The sequence below is a fragment of the Neolamprologus brichardi genome, chromosome 15 (genome assembly GCF_056152115.1).
Source record: "Neolamprologus brichardi isolate AB-2024 chromosome 15, ASM5615211v1, whole genome shotgun sequence".
Lineage (NCBI taxonomy): Eukaryota > Metazoa > Chordata > Actinopteri > Cichliformes > Cichlidae > Neolamprologus > Neolamprologus brichardi.
In genome coordinates, this window is record NC_142118.1 from 32,511,532 (window position 1) to 32,531,120 (window position 19,589).

Below are 19,589 nucleotides of genomic sequence, written 5' to 3' on the forward strand. Positions count from 1 at the left end.
TTCTCCTATTTGATCACTATGATTTCTTGACAATTATTATTTCACAAAAAATCAACTAATCTGCTTTGTTTCCCCTTTTTGTCATCAAGGAATTCACACACACACAGCCTGGTCACTCACCCCCACCTTTTTTTCTCTCTCATGCACACACACACACACACCTACTTTTTACTAGAGATGGACCGATTCGATATTACGTATCGGTATCGGTCCGATACTGACCTAAATTACTGGATCGGATATCGGAGAGAAATAAAAAATGTAATCCGATCCATTAAATATCAAAAAAGCACCTCACAAAACTTGGCGACATGGCGAGCCGGAGCAGTGTGGTCACGTGATAGAGCGGCTGTGTGTATTTGTAGCCTGCTAGCAAACATTTCATCTCCGAGGAAGTTATCTCAGAGAGAAGTAAAGCAAGTGTGTAAGTTCATCTCTGAATGTTTGTAAAGCATTCCCGCGTTAAGCTTAACAACCGATATATAGAGCAACTGCCTCTTCTCTCTCTCTCCTGCTGCTACTTCAATCGTGAAACTGCTTAATGATCAGCTGATCGGCTTTTCTGTCGCGAGTCCGTCTCTCTTCTTTGTTTTTGGCCCACTTCTCACCAGAAAGAGGAAACCAGCGGCTGAACAACAGCAGCACTATTAAGCTTGATAAGCTGTTGTTAGAATTTATTTAATATTACTTTCTAGACCAGGATCTTTTTCTATGCAGCTGACATCTGGTAACTGTGCAGGGGCGGATCTAGCAAAGTTTAGCCAGGGGGGCCGATAGGGCATGAACAGGCAAAAGGGGGCACAAAGACATACTTTTCTTTCTTATTCTCATTTAAAATATCTAGCTTTTAATTATTTAATAATTATCTGAATCTTACACCCAAAGTTTTAATCTGATGTAAAATGTATAGAAGCCCATTACTGTATATAGTAACTGTTAAGTCTAATATACCCTAGTACTTTTTAGTAGTAGTACTTTTTCCTTTGGGAAGGTACCATCTGTGCAGTCTGTAATTCTGTTGAAGAAAGATGTTGAATCTATTTAATTATTCTTGAAAAATAATTTATTTCTGTGAATTTTTTTCACCCTGCATCAAATTAAAGTTGATTACATTGATTAAGCATCATGAGGAAGAGGGTGGTTCCCTATTTTCTTTTGCTGGGAGTTTGCAACCCTATTAGTTAGGTTGCTTAATATTTCTGCTAAGTACTCTTTAAAATACCAGAATAGGGAGGATGGTGTAGGTTTAACTTTATTAGATTGATCAGTGTTGCTGATCTATGAAATATTTTGGGTGCAGTGTGTTTTTTTTTACATACAGGTATAACAGAATAGCTTTAGTGTTGTTGTTGTTTTTTAACTTGAGTATGAACTTATACAAAAAGCAGCAAGATATTAAAAAAACAGTTTTACTGATTAAAAAACACACTATATCGGATTCATATCGGTATCGGCAGATATCCAAATTTATGATATCGGTATCGGACATAAAAAAGTGGTATCGTGCCATCTCTACTTTTTACTCCTCCTTTGTTCCACCTGTCCACCGAATTATTCAAACTGCGCCACGGACTCGATACCACGGTTTCTCTTCCCCCAAAAATAAAACCAAATTTAACCCCAATTGACTTCACAGTTTGCAACAATTCGTGACATGGCCTTCTGCCGCGATTTCTACACACCACAAACACACACTTTTAGACACAAATTATTTTGTTACTTTAATTGACTCCCGAATTTTCAATCGAGACACAGACTCTAACTGCGCTTTCACACACACTACACATTCCTCTTTCTGCATCAGGCACTGGTTCAACTCAGCTCGGAATCTAACCGGCGAAAGCAACTGATCCTGCTTTTATGCGGACTTTAGACTGTGACAGGGACTTCAACCCTGACTTAGGTATTTAGGAGTTCCGAATCCCCAGGTTACCACCCTGGACCTCCTGTCCCACAGGTCTTCCCCCCGCGTCCAAGAGGGAGTGGGGCTGCCAAGCTCAGAACACACACGGTCCTCAGCCAGTGACGAGGCCTTAAACCCCGCTTCCTAACTAAATAGTAACACACGTTTCCTGCTTTAACGCACGGGGATGGATCACAACACCGCCACTTTTTTCCTCATAACTAAGACGGATCACACACCGCTACATTGTAGCCACAGCTGCCCTGGGGCGCACTGACAGTTCGCAACTTAGCGAACAGATAATTTAGACTTTATCCAATATGCACGGTTCGAAAATAAACGGGTCATGCTTACCTTTTAATCATGTGAGCTAGCTCTCTGTTCGATCTCAGCTCTGCCAATTCATCCTCTCTGGGCCTCGAGCGAATCCCGGATTTCACGGCACCAAAATTGTTACAAAATCAGTTTCACCCCGGTTCTTTTTATTCCTCGGGCATCCAAAGACGGCACCGGACTCAGTAGTAATTTTCACAAAAACCTTTATTCATCTTTATTCATCTTGAGTTAAGCATGCATCTTCTAGAAGGGAAGACATGCAAGGCCAGTGTCCCTCTGCAAATCTTCCAGTCCTTTGTTTGTTACAGTCAGCTTTATAGAAGTGACCCCATCATAAAAACCCCATGGTGTGCTGCAAACTCTGTGTTTGTGTGTGTATGCAAGTTTTTAAAAGATAAAATGATCTCACCTTAGATAAAAGCCTCAGTTTGAAGAAAGACCGCTGTACTACTGTTAGAAATGCAATTAAAATATTTCTGGGGCTTTTATTAATTTCAAGCTCTGTTAGGAAGAGCTTCACTCCACTTTGAAGAAATGTGCACTGTGTTGGCAGAAGCCGAAGCTACTCTGAACTCTAGGCCTCTCACCTTTGTGCACAACGAGGTAAATGAACCGCAACCACTTACTCCAGCCCACTGTCTGGTGGGCAAACGACTGACATCTCTACCACCCAAGTCATTCCCAAGGGACACACACCATCCAACACCTAAATAAGAGGACATTACTCGGAGATGGAAATACAGGCAAAAGCTGATGACCAACTTATTGTTGTAACTTTATTGCCAGTTATTGTTTAATAACAACATTTTGGTTATTTTGTAAATGATTTAATTGCTAGCCACATGTTTAGTGAGAGCTGTTTTCATTTTCAGCTAAAAAATAGAGCATTTAATACGTATTTTCATTAGAAAACGTAATTTCCCAGAATCCTTTGAAAAGAAAGATTGAAGTTAAAGATGGAAGTTACTCATGTTTAGCTAGGAAAAGAAAGTTTTGGGAAGCCATTATATGTTGCTCTGATGTCAGTCAGTTTTTTGAAGTCCTATAGAAAGACTATCATTTCTATAACTGATGTCCGATCCATTTTTTTGGCTAAGTAGATTTGCCACAACATAGAGAAACAAACTAATGACGAATATGAGCAAGCACACTCAGAATGGAAGAAGGAAGGAAATCAGGAGGCTCCAAAAGAAAGGAAACGGACAAAAAGCGAGAGCACATGATGACAACCATAGATATGTGCTGCTGGATGTTAAGTTAAAGGAACACGAGTGAGAGTCCAAAATCCAGACTACAAGTTACAAGGTGAAGACCAAAAATTTCAAACATCATCACCAAGAACTGGGCTGCCAACTATACAACACCTGGAGCTTTTCTACTGTGCTTAAACTCCACCCTGAACTACCTGACTGTTTGAGTTTGCCTAAAACTGACAGCACACTTGGGGACATCGGTCATCCAATGAACTTGAATCCATTGATGGATGTCACACCTGAGGGAAAACCTGATGCAGAGAGAGAAAAACAACAGGATGCTGATGATAAGAGTGTGAAAGAGAAGCTATCGAGAGATTGGTCTGACATGACTACCAGATAGGAGGCAAACACAGGCAAGCAAACGCAAACTGCACAGATGTCAGGCAAAGGAAGCACATGGATGCTGGGGCCCTGGTTTGAAGGAGATCCCTCCTTTTCTTCCTATAATCCCTTCCAAAATCCCTTCCTTCTAACAGACAAGCTACAAGGAGAGTCCACACTGATTCCTCCAGTAACAACTCAGGAGATTCCAGGAGAACAGAAAACTGGAAGAAAGGACAGGATGAGTGACTCACATTCTGAGAAAAGAAAACAGTGATAATGACCATGAGGAGGAGACTGCAGCTCTCAGTAAGAAACATGCCAAGAAAACAAGAGACGTCATCAAAGTCAGGGTCAAGTTCAAATTTATTTATATAGCACATTTCCAGACAGACGATGCTGCACAAAGTGCTTAACAATATGAAAATGCTATTAAAAAGAAACAATATAAAACAATAACAACAATATAAAACAATGATAGGACAATAAGAAAATTAAAACAATAACTAAAACTATTTAATAAGATCAAAATGCTTGGGTAATAGTGTGTTAAATGCCAGGGCATATAAATATGTCTTTAGTAGCGATTTAAATTGATCAAGTGTTTGTACAGATCTAATATTTAGGGGGAAACTATTCCAAAGTCCGGGACCTGCCACAGAGAAGGCTCTGTCACCATGAGATTAGTCCGTGGGATGGATAGCAATAATTTTGAGCAAGATCTCATGGTTTTTCCTGGAGCATAAACACCATTAAGTGACTTAAAAACAAAAAGTAAAAGTTTAAATTGGATCCTGTAGGAGATATTAACGTAGCCCATATTAATGTAAAAAGACCTTCCTGATAAGTAGGGCCGAAAACACTGGAGGGCAGATCCTTTTAGGCCAGCATGAAATTCCAGCCGTGATAACAGGATGTCGTAGTCGACCATAGTGATGTGTCAGTCGCGAAAAAAAGGGCTCTTAGAGCTGACTCTTTGAGGTGAACGACGCGAGCCGGGCTAAAGCCGGCGACACTGTAGCAAGATGGGGTGCCCAGTTGGTCATACGTCATCCGTCTTGGCGGGTATCTCTCTCGCCGGCCTTATTGGAAGCCGTGTTTTTTTTTTTCTTTCTCTCACCCCCTCTCTCTCACTTTTTTTCCGCTTCACTCTGTACGCGAGCCTTGTGAGGGGGGAGGAGCGGTAGTTACACTCACAGTAGCACAGGAACAGAGTGGGAGGGAAAGAGAGAGAAAGAGAGCCAGCGACAACAACGTCACATTAGAAAGGTATAGTAATCATCCACAACTATTTTCAGTTGCGGATGATAAAGGATTCAGAAAGTTTATTCATGCAGGCCCATTAGTGGTGCAACAGATCACGGTTAATCCGAAATCCGAACCGATCCCACTCCATGGTTCGGTACGCACGTGGTCCAAAGATTCGAAAAAGAAAAAAAAAAGTATGTGTATGGTGCGCGTGGTGGGTCTGTCAAGCGATAGTTATGGCCAGCGCTAGCGGTCCAAGTGGTGGAGGAGAGGAGTTTGCGGCATTTAAGCAGCCCTTTGCTGCCTAATCCGACCGGGCTAAAGCTATTACAAAAGCTATTGGGGTGTTTAGCTGCAGACAGGAGGCCGTATTCCGCTGTGCAAAACGAATAGTTATGTCTATAACTTCTGTTCCCTGAAGGAGAGGAACGAGGTACAACACATAAGTATGGGATATCACGCCCTCGCGTGTCCTGGCTGAAGAAACCTTTATTCACGCCTTTAAGGCAGATGACGTGTGATGACACGCACACGGCCCTGCCTGCACATATAGCCGCTGTCATCACAGTCATCCCTCAGTTCGATAGCCGCTCTTCACCGAGCCAAACTGCTCAGTGGGGCCACCTTGTGTTGTACCTCGTTCCTCTCCTTCAGGGAACAGAAGTTATAGACATAACTATTCGTTCCCTTTCAGTCGATTCACTCGGTACAACACATAAGTACGGGACATATATACACGCCCTGCAGAGCAGCCACCGAACCGGAATCGGACCACCACAACCTTAGTGAGTGGTAGACCCAGCAGAAAGGACAGCATGAGCCACTGAAGGGGCTGTAACGTCCAACCGATAAAACCGCACAGCTACAGGCACCCCTTTAAAAAGAGCCCATGAGGTTGCCATCCCCCTGGTGGAATGAGCTCTCACCCCATGGGGCAAAGCAAGACCTCTGGTGCCGTATGCCAGTGAGATAGCTTCTGTTTGGACAGAGCTCTACCTTTATTTGGATTAGCGAAGCAGACAAACAGCTGGTCACATAAACGCACATTCTCAGTGCGCTCAATGTAGGTGCGTAGCACACGCACTGGACAAAGAGAATGCATCCTCCTCTGCTCCTCAGATGCAAAAGGAGGGGAGCAAAAGCTCAGCAACTCAAACTCCATTGAGCTATAAGATGCAGGAATGATCTTGGGAAAATAGGCAGCATTTGGACGCAATACGACCTTGTGGCCATTAGGAGAGAACTGTGTGCAGGAGGGATGCACAGACAGCGCATGAAGGTCACCCACTTTGCCGAAGCCAAAGCGAGAAGTAATGCAGTCTTATATGAAAGAAATTTCATATCCACAGAATCAATGGGTTCAAACGGGGGCTACAAAAGGCCTCCAGCACCAAAGACAAGTCCCAAGCAGGGACACTGGACTTAAGCACGGGCCTCAGCCGGCAAACTCCTTTCAGAAAACGTATGGCGAGGGGATGTGCACCTGGTGTCACCCCGTCAAAGCCAATATGACAAGCAGATATAGCTGCTAAATAAACCTTAATTGTCGAAAATGAAAGGCCCTTATCCAGCAGCTCCTGCAGGAATGTCAAAACATCCACAATAGAGCACTGAAATGGGAGAGTGTGGCGGTCCTGGCACCATTGCTCGAAGGCTCGCCATTTGTAAGCGTACAAGCCTCTAGTAGATGAGGCCCTAGCGCTCTGAATTGTCCCTATCACACTAGGTGGCAAACCCTTAGCAATCAAGTTTAACCTCTCAGCAGGTAAGCATGAAGGCGCCACAGATCTGGGATGAAACACTTCTCCTCACGCCTGAGAGAGGAGATCCCTGTGGAGAGGAAGCTGCCAAGGACTCGCTGCTAGCAGGCTGATTATCTCTGCCTACCACAACCTTGTGGGCCACCAAGGGGCCACTAGAATCAGAGAGAGGGAATGCCGACACACTCTCTAGAACTGGAGATATAATTTCCACTGGGGTAAATGCATACAGGAGCACGTCTGGCCATTGGTGTGCTAGCGCGTCCAAGCCCAAGAATGCATCGTGGTCGATTATGGAGAAGTACAGGGGCAGTGAGCATTTACCCTGGAAGCAAAAAGATCTATTTGCGCCTTGCCAAATAGGTCCCAAATCTGAGCCACTATTAAAGGGTGTAACCTCCATTCTCTCACCAGAGGACCCCCCCTGGAGAGAAGGTCCGGCCCCAGGTTCAGACGGAAATACTTTAGAGCTAAGAACACTGCTAACAGCTCTAAGTGGTTGATGTGCAGCTGGCGCTGGGCTGCGGACCAGATCCCTCTCACTGATGCACACTCGCACAACGCTCCCCACCCTCTTAGGGAAGCATCTGTGGACACCACCTTGCAAAACAACACCCTCCCAATCCGAGAGCCCTGATGCAGCAGCCTGGGCTCCCTCCAAGGATGGAGAGCTAGTATGCAAGACGCGGTTACCGGCAGCTTCATCTGGAGGTGAAGCGATGCACACAAACGGTGAGAGAGAGTCCAGCGTTGAAACGCTCTCATTTTTAACAGTCTGAGTGGCACTACAGCGATCATAGATGCCATCATGCCCATCAAGCTTAATATTGTCCCAGCTGAAACTGAGCGAGGCAGCGATGAAACGCGGCCACTCTGTGCTCCGACAAACGTGCGCATCTGGAAAGCGAACATATTTCCAAACCGAGAAAAGTAATCTGCTGACTCGGGATTAGCGAACTCTTTTGAAAGTTCACAGAGAACCCCAGTGTCTGAATGTGTGATGGAACCAGCGACAGCTGTGTCTCCGCCTGCTCTAAGATGCGGATGCCTCTCTCTGAGGGGCACTAGCGCTGCCTCGGCACATTTCGTAAAGGTGCGAGGAGCGAGCGACAGCCCGAACAGAAGCACTAGGTATTCGTAGGCTATGCCTTCGAATGCAAACCTCAGAAACTGCCTGTGTTTCGGGTGTATAACCACATGAAAATAAGTATCTGTTAGATCGATTGTTGCAAACCAATCTCCCGGGCAGACAGCATTAAAGAGCTGTCTGAGTGTTAGTGTTACACCCCTGAAAACAGGGGGAAAAGAATCACGGGAGTGATTATGACTTGCGTCTCTCATGCAGTAGTTTATTGCAGTGAAAATGAGCAGAAACATTTCACATTCTGTACTGCTAAATGTCACATGGTGGAAGAAAAACACTAAATAATAAACCGAAATACTAAAGTGCTTACTATACATATACTTGAGCAGGTTTCCTGACAAAATGGCTGACAATCGCGGCATTTTTAGCTCCTGCAGTTATCTTAATGGCCATTTCACAGTAAAAAACTGAGGCTCAAAACCGCCACGTATATGTGCACAAAACTGTAATAAAAACTTCTAAAGCTTACAAAACAATGAAGGATTACCTCTTAAATATCTTAACAGTGTACATATTGGAAATATATCAACTTTTAAACACTTTTACCTGAAAACAGGGGGAAAAGAATCACGAGAGTGATTATGACTTGCGTCTCTCATGCAGTAGTTTATTGCAGTGAGGAGAACGCGTGAAAGCCCCCTAGTGGAGAATAGAGACACTACTAATCGATCCCAGAAAAGGATTACTAGCCGATCACTGATGTATAGATTGCAGTTCTCTTAAATAACATGAAAGCCATTAATATAACATAAAAAATAATAAACTCTTAACCATTTTCTTACCATATTTAAATCATTTTTGTCCTTATATCAACTGATATGAATTAGTATTAACTGAACAGTTTTATATGCAGGAGTCCTTCAACCTGTCACATTAGCATCTTGAACCTGTACGTTCGTAGATACGTGTTCAAGACTCGCAGGTCGAGGATGGGACGAAGCCCTCCCCCTTTTTTTTCGGAACAACAAAATAACGGCTGTACCAACCTTTTTCTGTCTCCCTCTTTTCTGCAATAGCGCCTTTATTTCCTCTCTGAGTATCATGGTCGTGTTGACAGTGGTGTTTACGACTCTTTGGAAACGAGGTGGCTTGACCCGGAACTGCAACCGGTAACCCATGGCAACGGTTCACAGCACCCACAGAGAGGGGGCGCAAGGGAAGTGAGCAGTCAGCCGGCTGACCTGCAGCACCGTCGGCGGGGCGTTGTTGCCCCCCAGTGTGTCTGCAGGGGAATGCATCACTTGCCTGACCTGGCTCATTCTGCCTGCAGGCTGAGCATTTGTGATTGTTTGAGAATAAACAACACTCTTTATTGATTGTAACATTGAAACATGTACATTCATACATTTTGTTGGAGGTACCTTTTCTGGGGCACAACAATGAAAAACAGCGGGAACACTTGATGTGGTCACCTGAACATTTAACACACCTGAACAGGGAGTTACCTGAGGCATTTTGTGTGCAGGGGTTTTGTGCTTGGGAGACAGTGTTAGGAAAGTGCAGCGCCTTCTGGGGCTGACAACCTGAACAGAACTTAAGCAGTACCTCTTGGGCGGCAACAGAGGGGTAAAAGCAGCGTCTCCCTGCTGCTGGACCCCTTCTCCACTTGAAACCACAGCTAGGAGGGCTGAGGCTTCTTCCTCCTGGGCGTCGGGTCCCGCCGGGGGCCCGAGGGTGGGCCTTTGCTCCAGGCCGACTGGCGTGGAGCTCGGGCCGGAGGATGTGCTCTCGCTGGCGGCACACCCACTTCAGCAGTGGGCGCCGGTCTCTTGCCAGTCGGCAGAGGAGCGGCGGGTCTGTGAGAGCTAGCTGCGGGCTTGGGCTTGGGCTGACGTCTGGGGATGATGTCGCGCAGAGCTTCCGTCTGCTTCTTCCTCAGATTGAATCTAGCCTGAATGGCTTCAAGTGAATGTCCGAATGACCCAGCCGCAGACACAGGTGCGTCCAGATATACAGCTCTGTCCCTATCCGGGACGTCAGAGAGGGTCAGCCACAGGTGCCTCTGCGCCAGTACTGTCGAAGCCATCCCTCTGCCCAGGGAGAGCGCTGCACAGCGAGACGCACGGAGGATGTGATCTGTGGCAACTCTGACCTCGTTAAGAAGAGGTGCCAGCGGGCTGTCATCAGGAACCAGCGATCTGAGCTCCGCCAGGCACATTGCCTGGTACGTCTGGAGCATGGGGACGGAGCTCATGTCGCGAGCAGTGCCGGCCTGAGCCCGATAAATCTTCTCCAGCTGCGAAGCAGAGAATCTGCAGTGCTTGGACGGCAGAGTTGCGGGGCCGCCGACACCTTTTATGGGACGGGGCCAGATAAGCAGCCAGAGACGGCTCCATAGCTGGTGGGTTAGCTAAGCCAGCTTCCTCGGCGCTGTCCAATTCCATGTACTATCCATAGCCGGGCACAGTGATGTGGGTAGACAGAGGTTTTTCCCATGATGCTGTTAGCTCGCACAGAAAGTCTGGGAACATGGGAAGGTAGTTTTTGGCCGCTGCGGGCTCCGGTGGGAGGAAAAACCCCGCCAACCGCGACGGCTTCTGAGCTGGCGGTGGAGAGGACCAGTCCACCTGCAGCTTCTCAGCAGCACGGCAAAACAGGGAGAAAAGAGAGGTGTCATCGTGGCCGACCGGCGCAGCAGTGGCGGCACATTGGGCCGACAATGGGCTCTCCTGCTCATCCTCCGACAAACCATGGATGTCCAGGCCGATGTCCAGCACGTCATCGTCTTCCTGGGGAGCGCTGGCGGGCTTCAAGCCAGGCTGAAGCCCGTCAGCACTCCTGCATGGTTCCGGCTCGTCATCGGCTAGCCCGTCAACATATTCCATGTGGTCAGCCCAGCTAATTGCGGGGACATTGACCGGAAAATCCTCGTCTTCGGACTCGGATGAAGCCAGGGCTCCAGACTCGGAAAGGAGAGGGTCATGCCGTGCGACAGCTGAGCGTCCCAGCACTTTTTCCACAAACGTCACCCGTCTTTCCAGGGTCGAGCGCCGGAGCTGGCGGCAAAACGCACAGGCTTCGGGCTCCGTCAACGCTCTCCTAGCGTGGACGATCCCCAGGCAGACAGGGCAGGCATCGTGCAGGTTGCTGTCGTGCAAAGAGAAACCGCATCCCTGAGAACAGGGGCGAACAGAAGATTTCTGCTTTGCTCGCTTCGGTTTGGAGTCCATTCCAAAACGCAAAGCGAAACGCTGCACAGTTAAAACTCGAAATTAGCACTCCGCGGGCAGCCTACACACCAACTGCGCTTTGGAGGCTAACACCAACAGGGGCAGTTAAGCTAAGTTCAAGTTGGCAGACAACGGAGCTAACTAGCAGCAGCTAGCTAGCCCAACTCAGCAGAGGTGTTCTCAGCGAGGTGAAGAGCGTAAGAACAGAGGGATGACTGTGATGACAGCGGCTATATGTGCAGGCGTGGCCGTGCGCGTGTCATCACACGTCATCTGCCTTAAAGGCGTGAATAAAGGTTTCTTCAGCCAGGACACGCGAGGGCGTGATATCCCATACTTATTAGTGATGGGATTTCCGGCTCTTTTTAGAGATCCGGCTCTTTCAGTTCGGCTCACTAAAAAGAGCCGGCTCTTTCGGCTCCGAACCGGCTCTTCAGGTTGTTTTGTTGCTTTAATTAATTTATTATTAACAATAATATAAAATTATGCACAAAAGGAATTATTAACGTAAAAAAAAAAGTGGTTTTATTTATATATGTTTATATATAAATATATGCGGTGGCCCCTAGAGACAAAACACGTACAAACTCCAAAACACATTTCTAACATGAACTGAACTTCCAAAGCAGAGCTACTAGATCACTTAAATTACACAATTGAAAGCATGTGTGTATTGTTTGTGTATTTATACACAGGCACTCATATATATTCAAATAATTTAAAAATAAGTTCATTTACCTGTTACTACCACACACCAAATCTGGTCGTTGGTACTTGCTGGCTTGTGTAGCCACTAGGTAACAAAAGCTCAACACTGCTCCTAGCATCCTGGAGCACTTCTGTTGTCTTTTGTATGTGTTTTGAGTTTTTATCTGCTTCGGAGTTTGTACGTGCTTCGGAGTTTTTACGTGCTTCGGAGTTTTTACGTGCTTCGGAGTTTGTACGTGCTTCGGAGTTTTTACGTGCTTCGGAGTTTGTACGTGCTTCGGAGTTTGTACGTGTTTTTGAGTTTGTACGTGATTTGAAGTTTGTATGTGCTTTGTCTCTAGGTGACACCGTAACTATACTTTTATTTATTCACTCCACATAAAATGTAATAAATAAATCATATAATACAAAAATCAACTATTCACATTTCAAATTTTAACTATTTAAATTTTCAGCTTTTTCCTTTTACAAATTTAAAGTGAAACAACACAAAACACTGCAAACCACAACACAATTAAATATAAATTAAAATATGAAAACAAAAAAAAGATGCATATTCTCTGTCATATGGGCCCGCATGAATAAACTTTCTGAATCCTTTATCATCTGCAACCGAAAATAGTTGTGGATGACTACTATACCTTTCTAATGCGACGTTGTTGTCCCTGGCTCTCTTTCTCTCTCTCTCCCTCCGGCTCTGTTCCTGTGCTACTGAGTGTAATTACCGCCCCTCCCCCCTCTGCCCAGCGTAAAGGACAAGGCTCGCATGCAGAGTGAAGCGGAAAAAAAGTGCGAGAGAAAGGCTGAGAGAAAGAAAAAAAAAACCCCACGTGACGGCTCGCGATAAGGAGCCGGCTCGCGTCGTTCACGTCAAAGAGTCGGCTCTAAGAGCCATTTCGTTCGCAAACGACCCATCACTAATACTTATGTGTTGTACCCATTGACTGTAGAAAACATGGACGATGCGACAGCTCCCCAAAAATGAAGCCAAAACGTCTCTATCGCCCCCTGGTGTCTGGCTGCAGTATAGGTCATAAACCCCGCCTCCTCCATGTTAGTGGATGGGACTGGGGTCAGACTAAAATAAATTAATTCTCCTTAGATATTTTTTTTCCAAAGATTCTTTCTTGTGTTATCAATAGTTCTCATCACGCTGATTGATGTCCAAGGGGTCTCCTTTCCCATAAGTTTGATTCTAATTCCTACCGCGGTGATGTTAAATTGGGGTGAAACGTCATCATAGCGGCTTTGACTGACAGCTGCAGTCAAGGAGAAACTTGCGTATCTCTGTTCGCGAACAGCAGATAGAGCGTAGGCTCTGAGAGGACGCCCAGCGTTTACGCTACGAAAACACGACCGAGTGTTTTAACCTGACAGCCTGAGGTGTTCTTCAGTAAACTGGACTACCTGACAGAAGGACCCGAGGCCCTGCTGCACTTTTTCAGTAAGTTAAACGTGTTTGTAAGCTAATCCGTAACTACCGTCCTTAGCTAGCTCCTGAGACCTAGCTAGCTAAAATGAGCAGTCGGCTGTCAGGGTTTGTTTAGCCGTGCAGGTGAATGAATTTACTAAAGAAATCAAGAGAAACGCCCTGGGCTGCTCAGTCACTAATTACTGTTACTGTACTTTTATTACAAGTATTATACTGTAAAAGCAACAGGCTGCACCCTGCTGCAGCTCCTGTGCAAAGCTGAATATTAAATATGTGCAAACAACAGCATGTTTTCAGTCTCTTGCCACATCTGTAAAGACAGTAACAATTTTTTTAAAAGCTTGTACTTCAGTAACTCCTCATTAATCAGGAACTATGGATTAAAGTACTGTAGTGTACTGTAATACTGAAAAAAATGTAAGAGAAGAGCTTCAGATCCTGAGTGTGTGACGACAGAAGAATCAGCTTTATTTCAATATTGAGGGATAAAATTTATATCTGAGTTTGATGGTTCTGTTGTCTTTGTGATTACAGGAGCTGCCCTCAGATTCAGACCTCAGCACCACCCAGTGACAGCAGACAGATCATCCAACATGTTCACATGTTAACTGCAAAATGAACTGATGAAAACGGTACAAAGGTTAAAGTACCACACGTGCTGTAGTGAAAGCTGCAGCTGTTTTATTGATAAAGTTAAAGACAAAAAAACAAAAGGATTAATCACTCATGTAACTGTGTCACTATATATCAACATTAACAGGACCTCAGTTTGGTGTTTCACAAAGCTGCTGATCTCAGACCTGCACAGCTTCCGTTTTAAACACTTGATGTACTCAGCTGCATGAAGAGCATATGAGATTTTCTCTAACACAATTAAATAAAAACCTGATGAAGGTCAAAGGTCGTCACTTGTATGTTGAACTTCAAACTTGTCATCTGGAATTTTTTCAGTTTTTTTACACATAGTGTGTTATTTACCATAAAGTGATTCAGAGTTATTCATACCAGAGTAACCAGAGAGGATCACATATTTTTAAATATATAACTTTCTACAGGACTGAATATAATATCTTTATGTAAAAGTCCGGAGCCTCTGGGGAGTATCTGAGTATTTATAACATTACACAAAGCAAAGGTCTCATCACAGTGTTTATGAAATGCTGGGTTTATCCATCTCCTGGGGCGGGCCTACGGAGGAGTGCTGAAGATTTCCCTGTGAGGGAGCTGCTGGTGAAGATCATGAGTCCTGCTTGATCAATGCAATGAGCTTCAGTCTTCCTGGTGTTTCTTAAATGATGCCTCTTACAGCGGGTCAACAGAACTTATGGCACAGGACAGCTGTGATGAAGAAAGGGAAGAAGTTTCTCCAAACCTCTGGACCCAGAAACCCAGCTTCGTCCTGATGGTCTCCCTCACTAGTTTCTCTCCAGGGTGAATGTAGCTGTTGATATAATATGGACTCTATTATTAAATGAAAAGAAAAAATTAGACTACACTACTGAAACCTTCTGCTGCTGTTTTTAAAGTCTCCATGTTACCAGGCTGTAGAGGGCTCTGAAGATTTAAACAGTTTTAGATCCATTACACTCAGTCTTATGTTACAATCTCAAAGGACAGATTATATTTTTGATATTAACAGTAACTCTGGGCCTCTGTAGAGTGTGCAGCTGATCTCATCGCTGTCTAAAAATAGATAAAAAAAAAAAACAAGTGTTGAAGACTATTAAGAGTAGTAGATGTGTAGCATCGCTAACTAGCTAGTAACAAGCCTCCAACACAGTGCGTATGCTAACGGCTAATCTAACTAACGAATTAACAACAGAGTGATTTTAGAACTATAAGATGATAAGCTGTGTGTCTTTTTTATAACAGTGACATGGTTGTATTTACCTCAATTAAACGAGTCGTCAGTCGCGGTAAACCAGCAAAAAAACTCGAGGAGCCAGGCTACGTAAAAAGTGTAGGGGGGCGTGTTTGCGGTCACGTCCAGCGGGTGTGTGGGCGGGAGCGTTACATAGTCGCTCCACCTCAAGTCACTACTGCGCAGACTCTGGCTCCAAATTTGCAAGATGGCAGCCTCCACAAGCGGGATATTTTGGCTTCATTTATGCACAATGGTAGGAGGCGGGATCGCGTCGTCCATGTTTTCTACAGTCAATGGTTGTACCACGTGAATCGACTGAAAGGGAACAAGGGGTTTAAGTGTACAATAATATTGATGTGATATACAGAATGTCAGGAAAGAAATTCTGGTGTTAATGTGATTCTTTATTTAAGAATCAAAGGGTGGGATTGTATAGGAATTTCTTTTACTTATGTATTAATCACATTATTTTATTATATGATGCCTTGGTGCCACTGGATTTTAACATGTCTGACACCCATACTGTAAGATAAATGGTGGGGGTGTAGTAAGGAAGTTGGGGGAAGCAGACCATGCCACAAGAAGAGTCTTTTGTCTCTTTGAGGACTCTGGGAGGTAGCAAGGGAGTGTGAACCTTAAAGTGTGAAACAGCTGTGTACTGCCTTTTGTTCCTGGAGAAGGTATTTAATTGAGAGCCATGCTAGGCTCAGGGAGACACTTCTGACCTGCCCCGCGGTCATGCAGGCTCTCCACAAGCTTGTGTAACCCAGTTCCTAAAATCATCTCAAACAAAAGAGAAGAAAAATTAAAACATTTAATGTTCATTGTTCTGTTCTTACTGTCCCTGTTAATGAAAGAGAAACAAGATCAAAATATTTATTTAAACATAGAAAGGACGCAGATTATATATGATATGCTCTGGTCAAACAAGGGTTAAGTTTTCTCAGAGGGTTGATGAGCTCTGATGAGAGCCTATTGTTTTACTCCACTCCTCGCATGTCAGCCAATCGGTGAAGCTCTGGGCAGCTCTTGTCCCTCCTTAGTACCAGCTCCCAAGTTTTCAGTCTCTTTCTTCTACAGCCAAACAGAGCAGACGAACTAAAACTTTGTTATCGGTAAGCTGGAGAAATTAACATCTAACGAGTTAAAAAAATACCATCTAAACTGATATTTTTTCACAAATTATGGTTTTGCACTTGTTGTCGTCAAGGGCAGAGCGAAACCGGAAGGTTTACTGAGCTGTGGCTTCACGTAACGCTGAGCATCCACTCGACGGCGGTAAGCTAAATGTGGCTAATCAGACACGTGATGTGCGGAGTGTGGCTACAGTTGTTGGATGTCTCTGAAACGCACTGTTGTTATGCTAGTTAGTTAATAATCTAAGTTATTAACATGTGAAAAGCTGTAAATGGTTAAAGCAGCTAAAAATAACTTTATGAGAGATAATTGTAAGCAGACTTTATCCTGCTTCCTGTTTAATTTTGATGTCAATCAGTTGTTTTACTATACTCAGTATTGAATACTTGGAGGTAATTTTTAGTGTATTTCCGCTTGTACTAGTAGGCCTATGGTACAAGCAGGATTAAGCACGTCTATTTAATACTCCTATTTGAGTCCTTGTGTTTACAGGTTATTGAGATTGATTATTTGCACTTTGTTCAATTTCTGATAAGCATTTGCATATTATTCCATTTCTTAAAAGGGGTAATATACTTATTTATTTGTGATTTTATATATATATATATATATATATATATATATATATATATATATATGTACAGTGAGTATTTTGATGGATGTAATTAATGTTTACAATGAAAATGAATTATATGGTGACTATAATTCCTGAATGTTTAAAACCTTGTAGATAATCTTTAATGTTACTGCAGGTTACAAATAATTGAACCTTGATACTGTGAAATTTTGGATATTGATACTTTGAACTTTGAAACTTGATATTTTAATGTTGTACAACATGACTGAATTGAATTGATTGATGATTGAATTGATGATAGCTGATCTGAATAGTTGTTACTGCACTGTGACACTACTTTAGTTTAATTTGTGAGAGTTATCCTTAAAGGGGACGTGACATATATTTGGCCATTGTTTATAGGTCAGGTTTTTATATGGGACGAATCCAAAGACCAGGTCAGCGATTCCAGAACCCAGAGTGTTCCAGTGTTCATTGAATGGCGAGCCAACCCAAGATCCTAGGAGACGATATACATATACACGCACACTCACACGCACATGGACTACAATCCTCTACTGTACAAGTAGTACGGTAGGACAGACAATCACACACACTCCTTGTCGGACAAATTCTATTGCCATACACCCGTTTGTCATGGGCCCCACCGGTATCATTTGGACTTAAAAAAAAAAAAGACTAATTCTTTTATTTGTGCACAATTTTATTTTATTCTATTCTTTTGCTACTTTGGGGGAATTTTCTTTTATACTTGACATTCTGTTAAAACCTATTGAAATACTGTGTTGTTTACAAATTTATTTTACAAGGCTTAACGTCACTAAAGTACTTTTAAAGCCACACAACTGTGTTTGTCTGGTTTCTCTGCCATTCGTGTACCAGAGCTCTAAGAGTCGTTCTCAGTCTTCTGATACTAGCCCAAATTACTTATCACCTTGGTAATTATCCATTGGTACTTTATATAACTCTACGTAAGTGCTACACTTGGTTTTCTGTTCTTTGTATGTTTGGATTAAAGAATGTTAGCTACCGCTCACCGCTCGTCTGCAGGCTTTATTTAATGGAAAACTTCCACAACATCACGTAATAACTTTTAAGTGAGAGATCAGTATGTAACATCTTGTACATTTTCTGTCACATCGTCATTAATCACACAAAGTCTTCATGTTCCAACAGGTCGGAGTAATCATCATCATTTGTGACGGCTATGTATGTATGAATCCTCTGGGACCTCAACCTTTTTGCAGTGGCTCTGATGTATCCAGGAGGGTCTCTCCGCTATTTTGCAGGCAGTTGGAGTGGTCAGAAGCACCTGGTATGGACCCTTCCACCGTGGCAAGCTCCAATTTTTCCTTTGGAGTACTCGGACAAGGATCCAATCACCTGGCTTTAACCTGCAAGAAATAGGTGAAAAAGAGTCTTGCGGCAGTTTATTGTTCAAAACAACTTCTCTTTTTATCAACAATCGAGTCATCCAATCCGCCAGAGTGGTTTCACGGATTGATTTATCTAGTGGCTCGCTAGTAACTGGTAGTGGAAAAGGTCGCCCATGTATAATTTCAAATGGGAACAGTTTGTTACTTCCTTGTGTTATTCTCATCCACATTTTGACTAGGCCTACACATTCTGGCCATGGTCTGCCAGTTTCTTCCATCGTTTTCCTGAGCCTTTGCTTTATAGTGCCATTTGTTCTCTCCATTAATCCTGCACTCTCTGGATGGTAGGCACAATGGTGTTTCAAACTGAAACCTAGTGCTTCAGATACTTCGCTGATCACATCATATACAAAATGGGTTCCATTATCTGATCTTATCAGAGTAGGAATTCCATATGTTGGAATGAAATGGTTGCATAGACACTTTGCAACTGAGATTGCGTCTGCTTTTTTCACTGGGTGGATTTCTGGCCATTTTGAGAAAACATCTATAATTACTAGAGCGTATTTTGAGCCCTGACACTCATTCAATTTAATTAAGTCCATGTGAATTGTATGAAATGGGTGAGATGGTGTAGGAAAATGTCCCCTTTTTGGTCTTAAGTTACCTTGGGTATTGTGTTTGTGGCAGGTCATACATGTTCTCACATATTCTTTTGCTGAAGTTTCAAAATTTATAGTGTAGAATTGTTGGTTTATTATAAAGATTATCCCTCCTGATGAGACATGGCTTATACCATGGCTCACTAGAGCGGCTGTTTTGTGTAATGATTTGGGAAGAGTGGGTTTTCCTGCTATTTTCATTATGTCATCAGTGTCTAGTACTGCTCCGTGTTTTAGCCATTGCTTTTGTTCTTTTGGTGGTGCTGCTTTTTGTTTGTCCTGCAGTACAGATAGTGGAATGGTGTGATTTTCATGAGTTGTTAATAAGACTGTGGTTGCTATGGCTGCTGCTTTTGTAGCTTTATCAGCAAAATTATTTCCCTTTGTAATTTCAGAGTCATCATTCTGATGTGCTGCACATTTGCAAATTGCTAAATGTCATTTCACATAAGGAATTTTCTCCCATGTAAACATATGTGTGCCATGATAAAATCTTCCTCCACACACTAGAAATAACAAACTAATTTCAACCCTTATTACATCTTATTCACTTATTTTATAATCCAGTCATTTTTCCAAATCTAGTACCAATTAACTAATTTGCATATCAGCTTATAATGCGCTGAGTTGACAGGTCAACAGGAATGCACGTTCAAAATATTATCACAAAAGAGAATTTTCTCCATACAGTAAAT

The 19,589-nt window shown here is 43.5% G+C and overlaps 1 long non-coding RNA gene across 1 annotated transcript; it reads left to right on the forward strand.

Annotated features, from left to right (window-relative positions):
* Positions 1–16,219: 16,219 nt before the first annotated feature.
* LOC148098622 (uncharacterized) lies at positions 16,220–17,613 on the forward strand. The gene is made up of 3 exons (XR_015720717.1): positions 16,220–16,257; positions 16,358–16,420; positions 17,259–17,613. It is a non-coding gene; the product is annotated as an uncharacterized LOC148098622 (long non-coding RNA).
* The last annotated feature ends 1,976 nt before the right edge of the window (positions 17,614–19,589 follow it).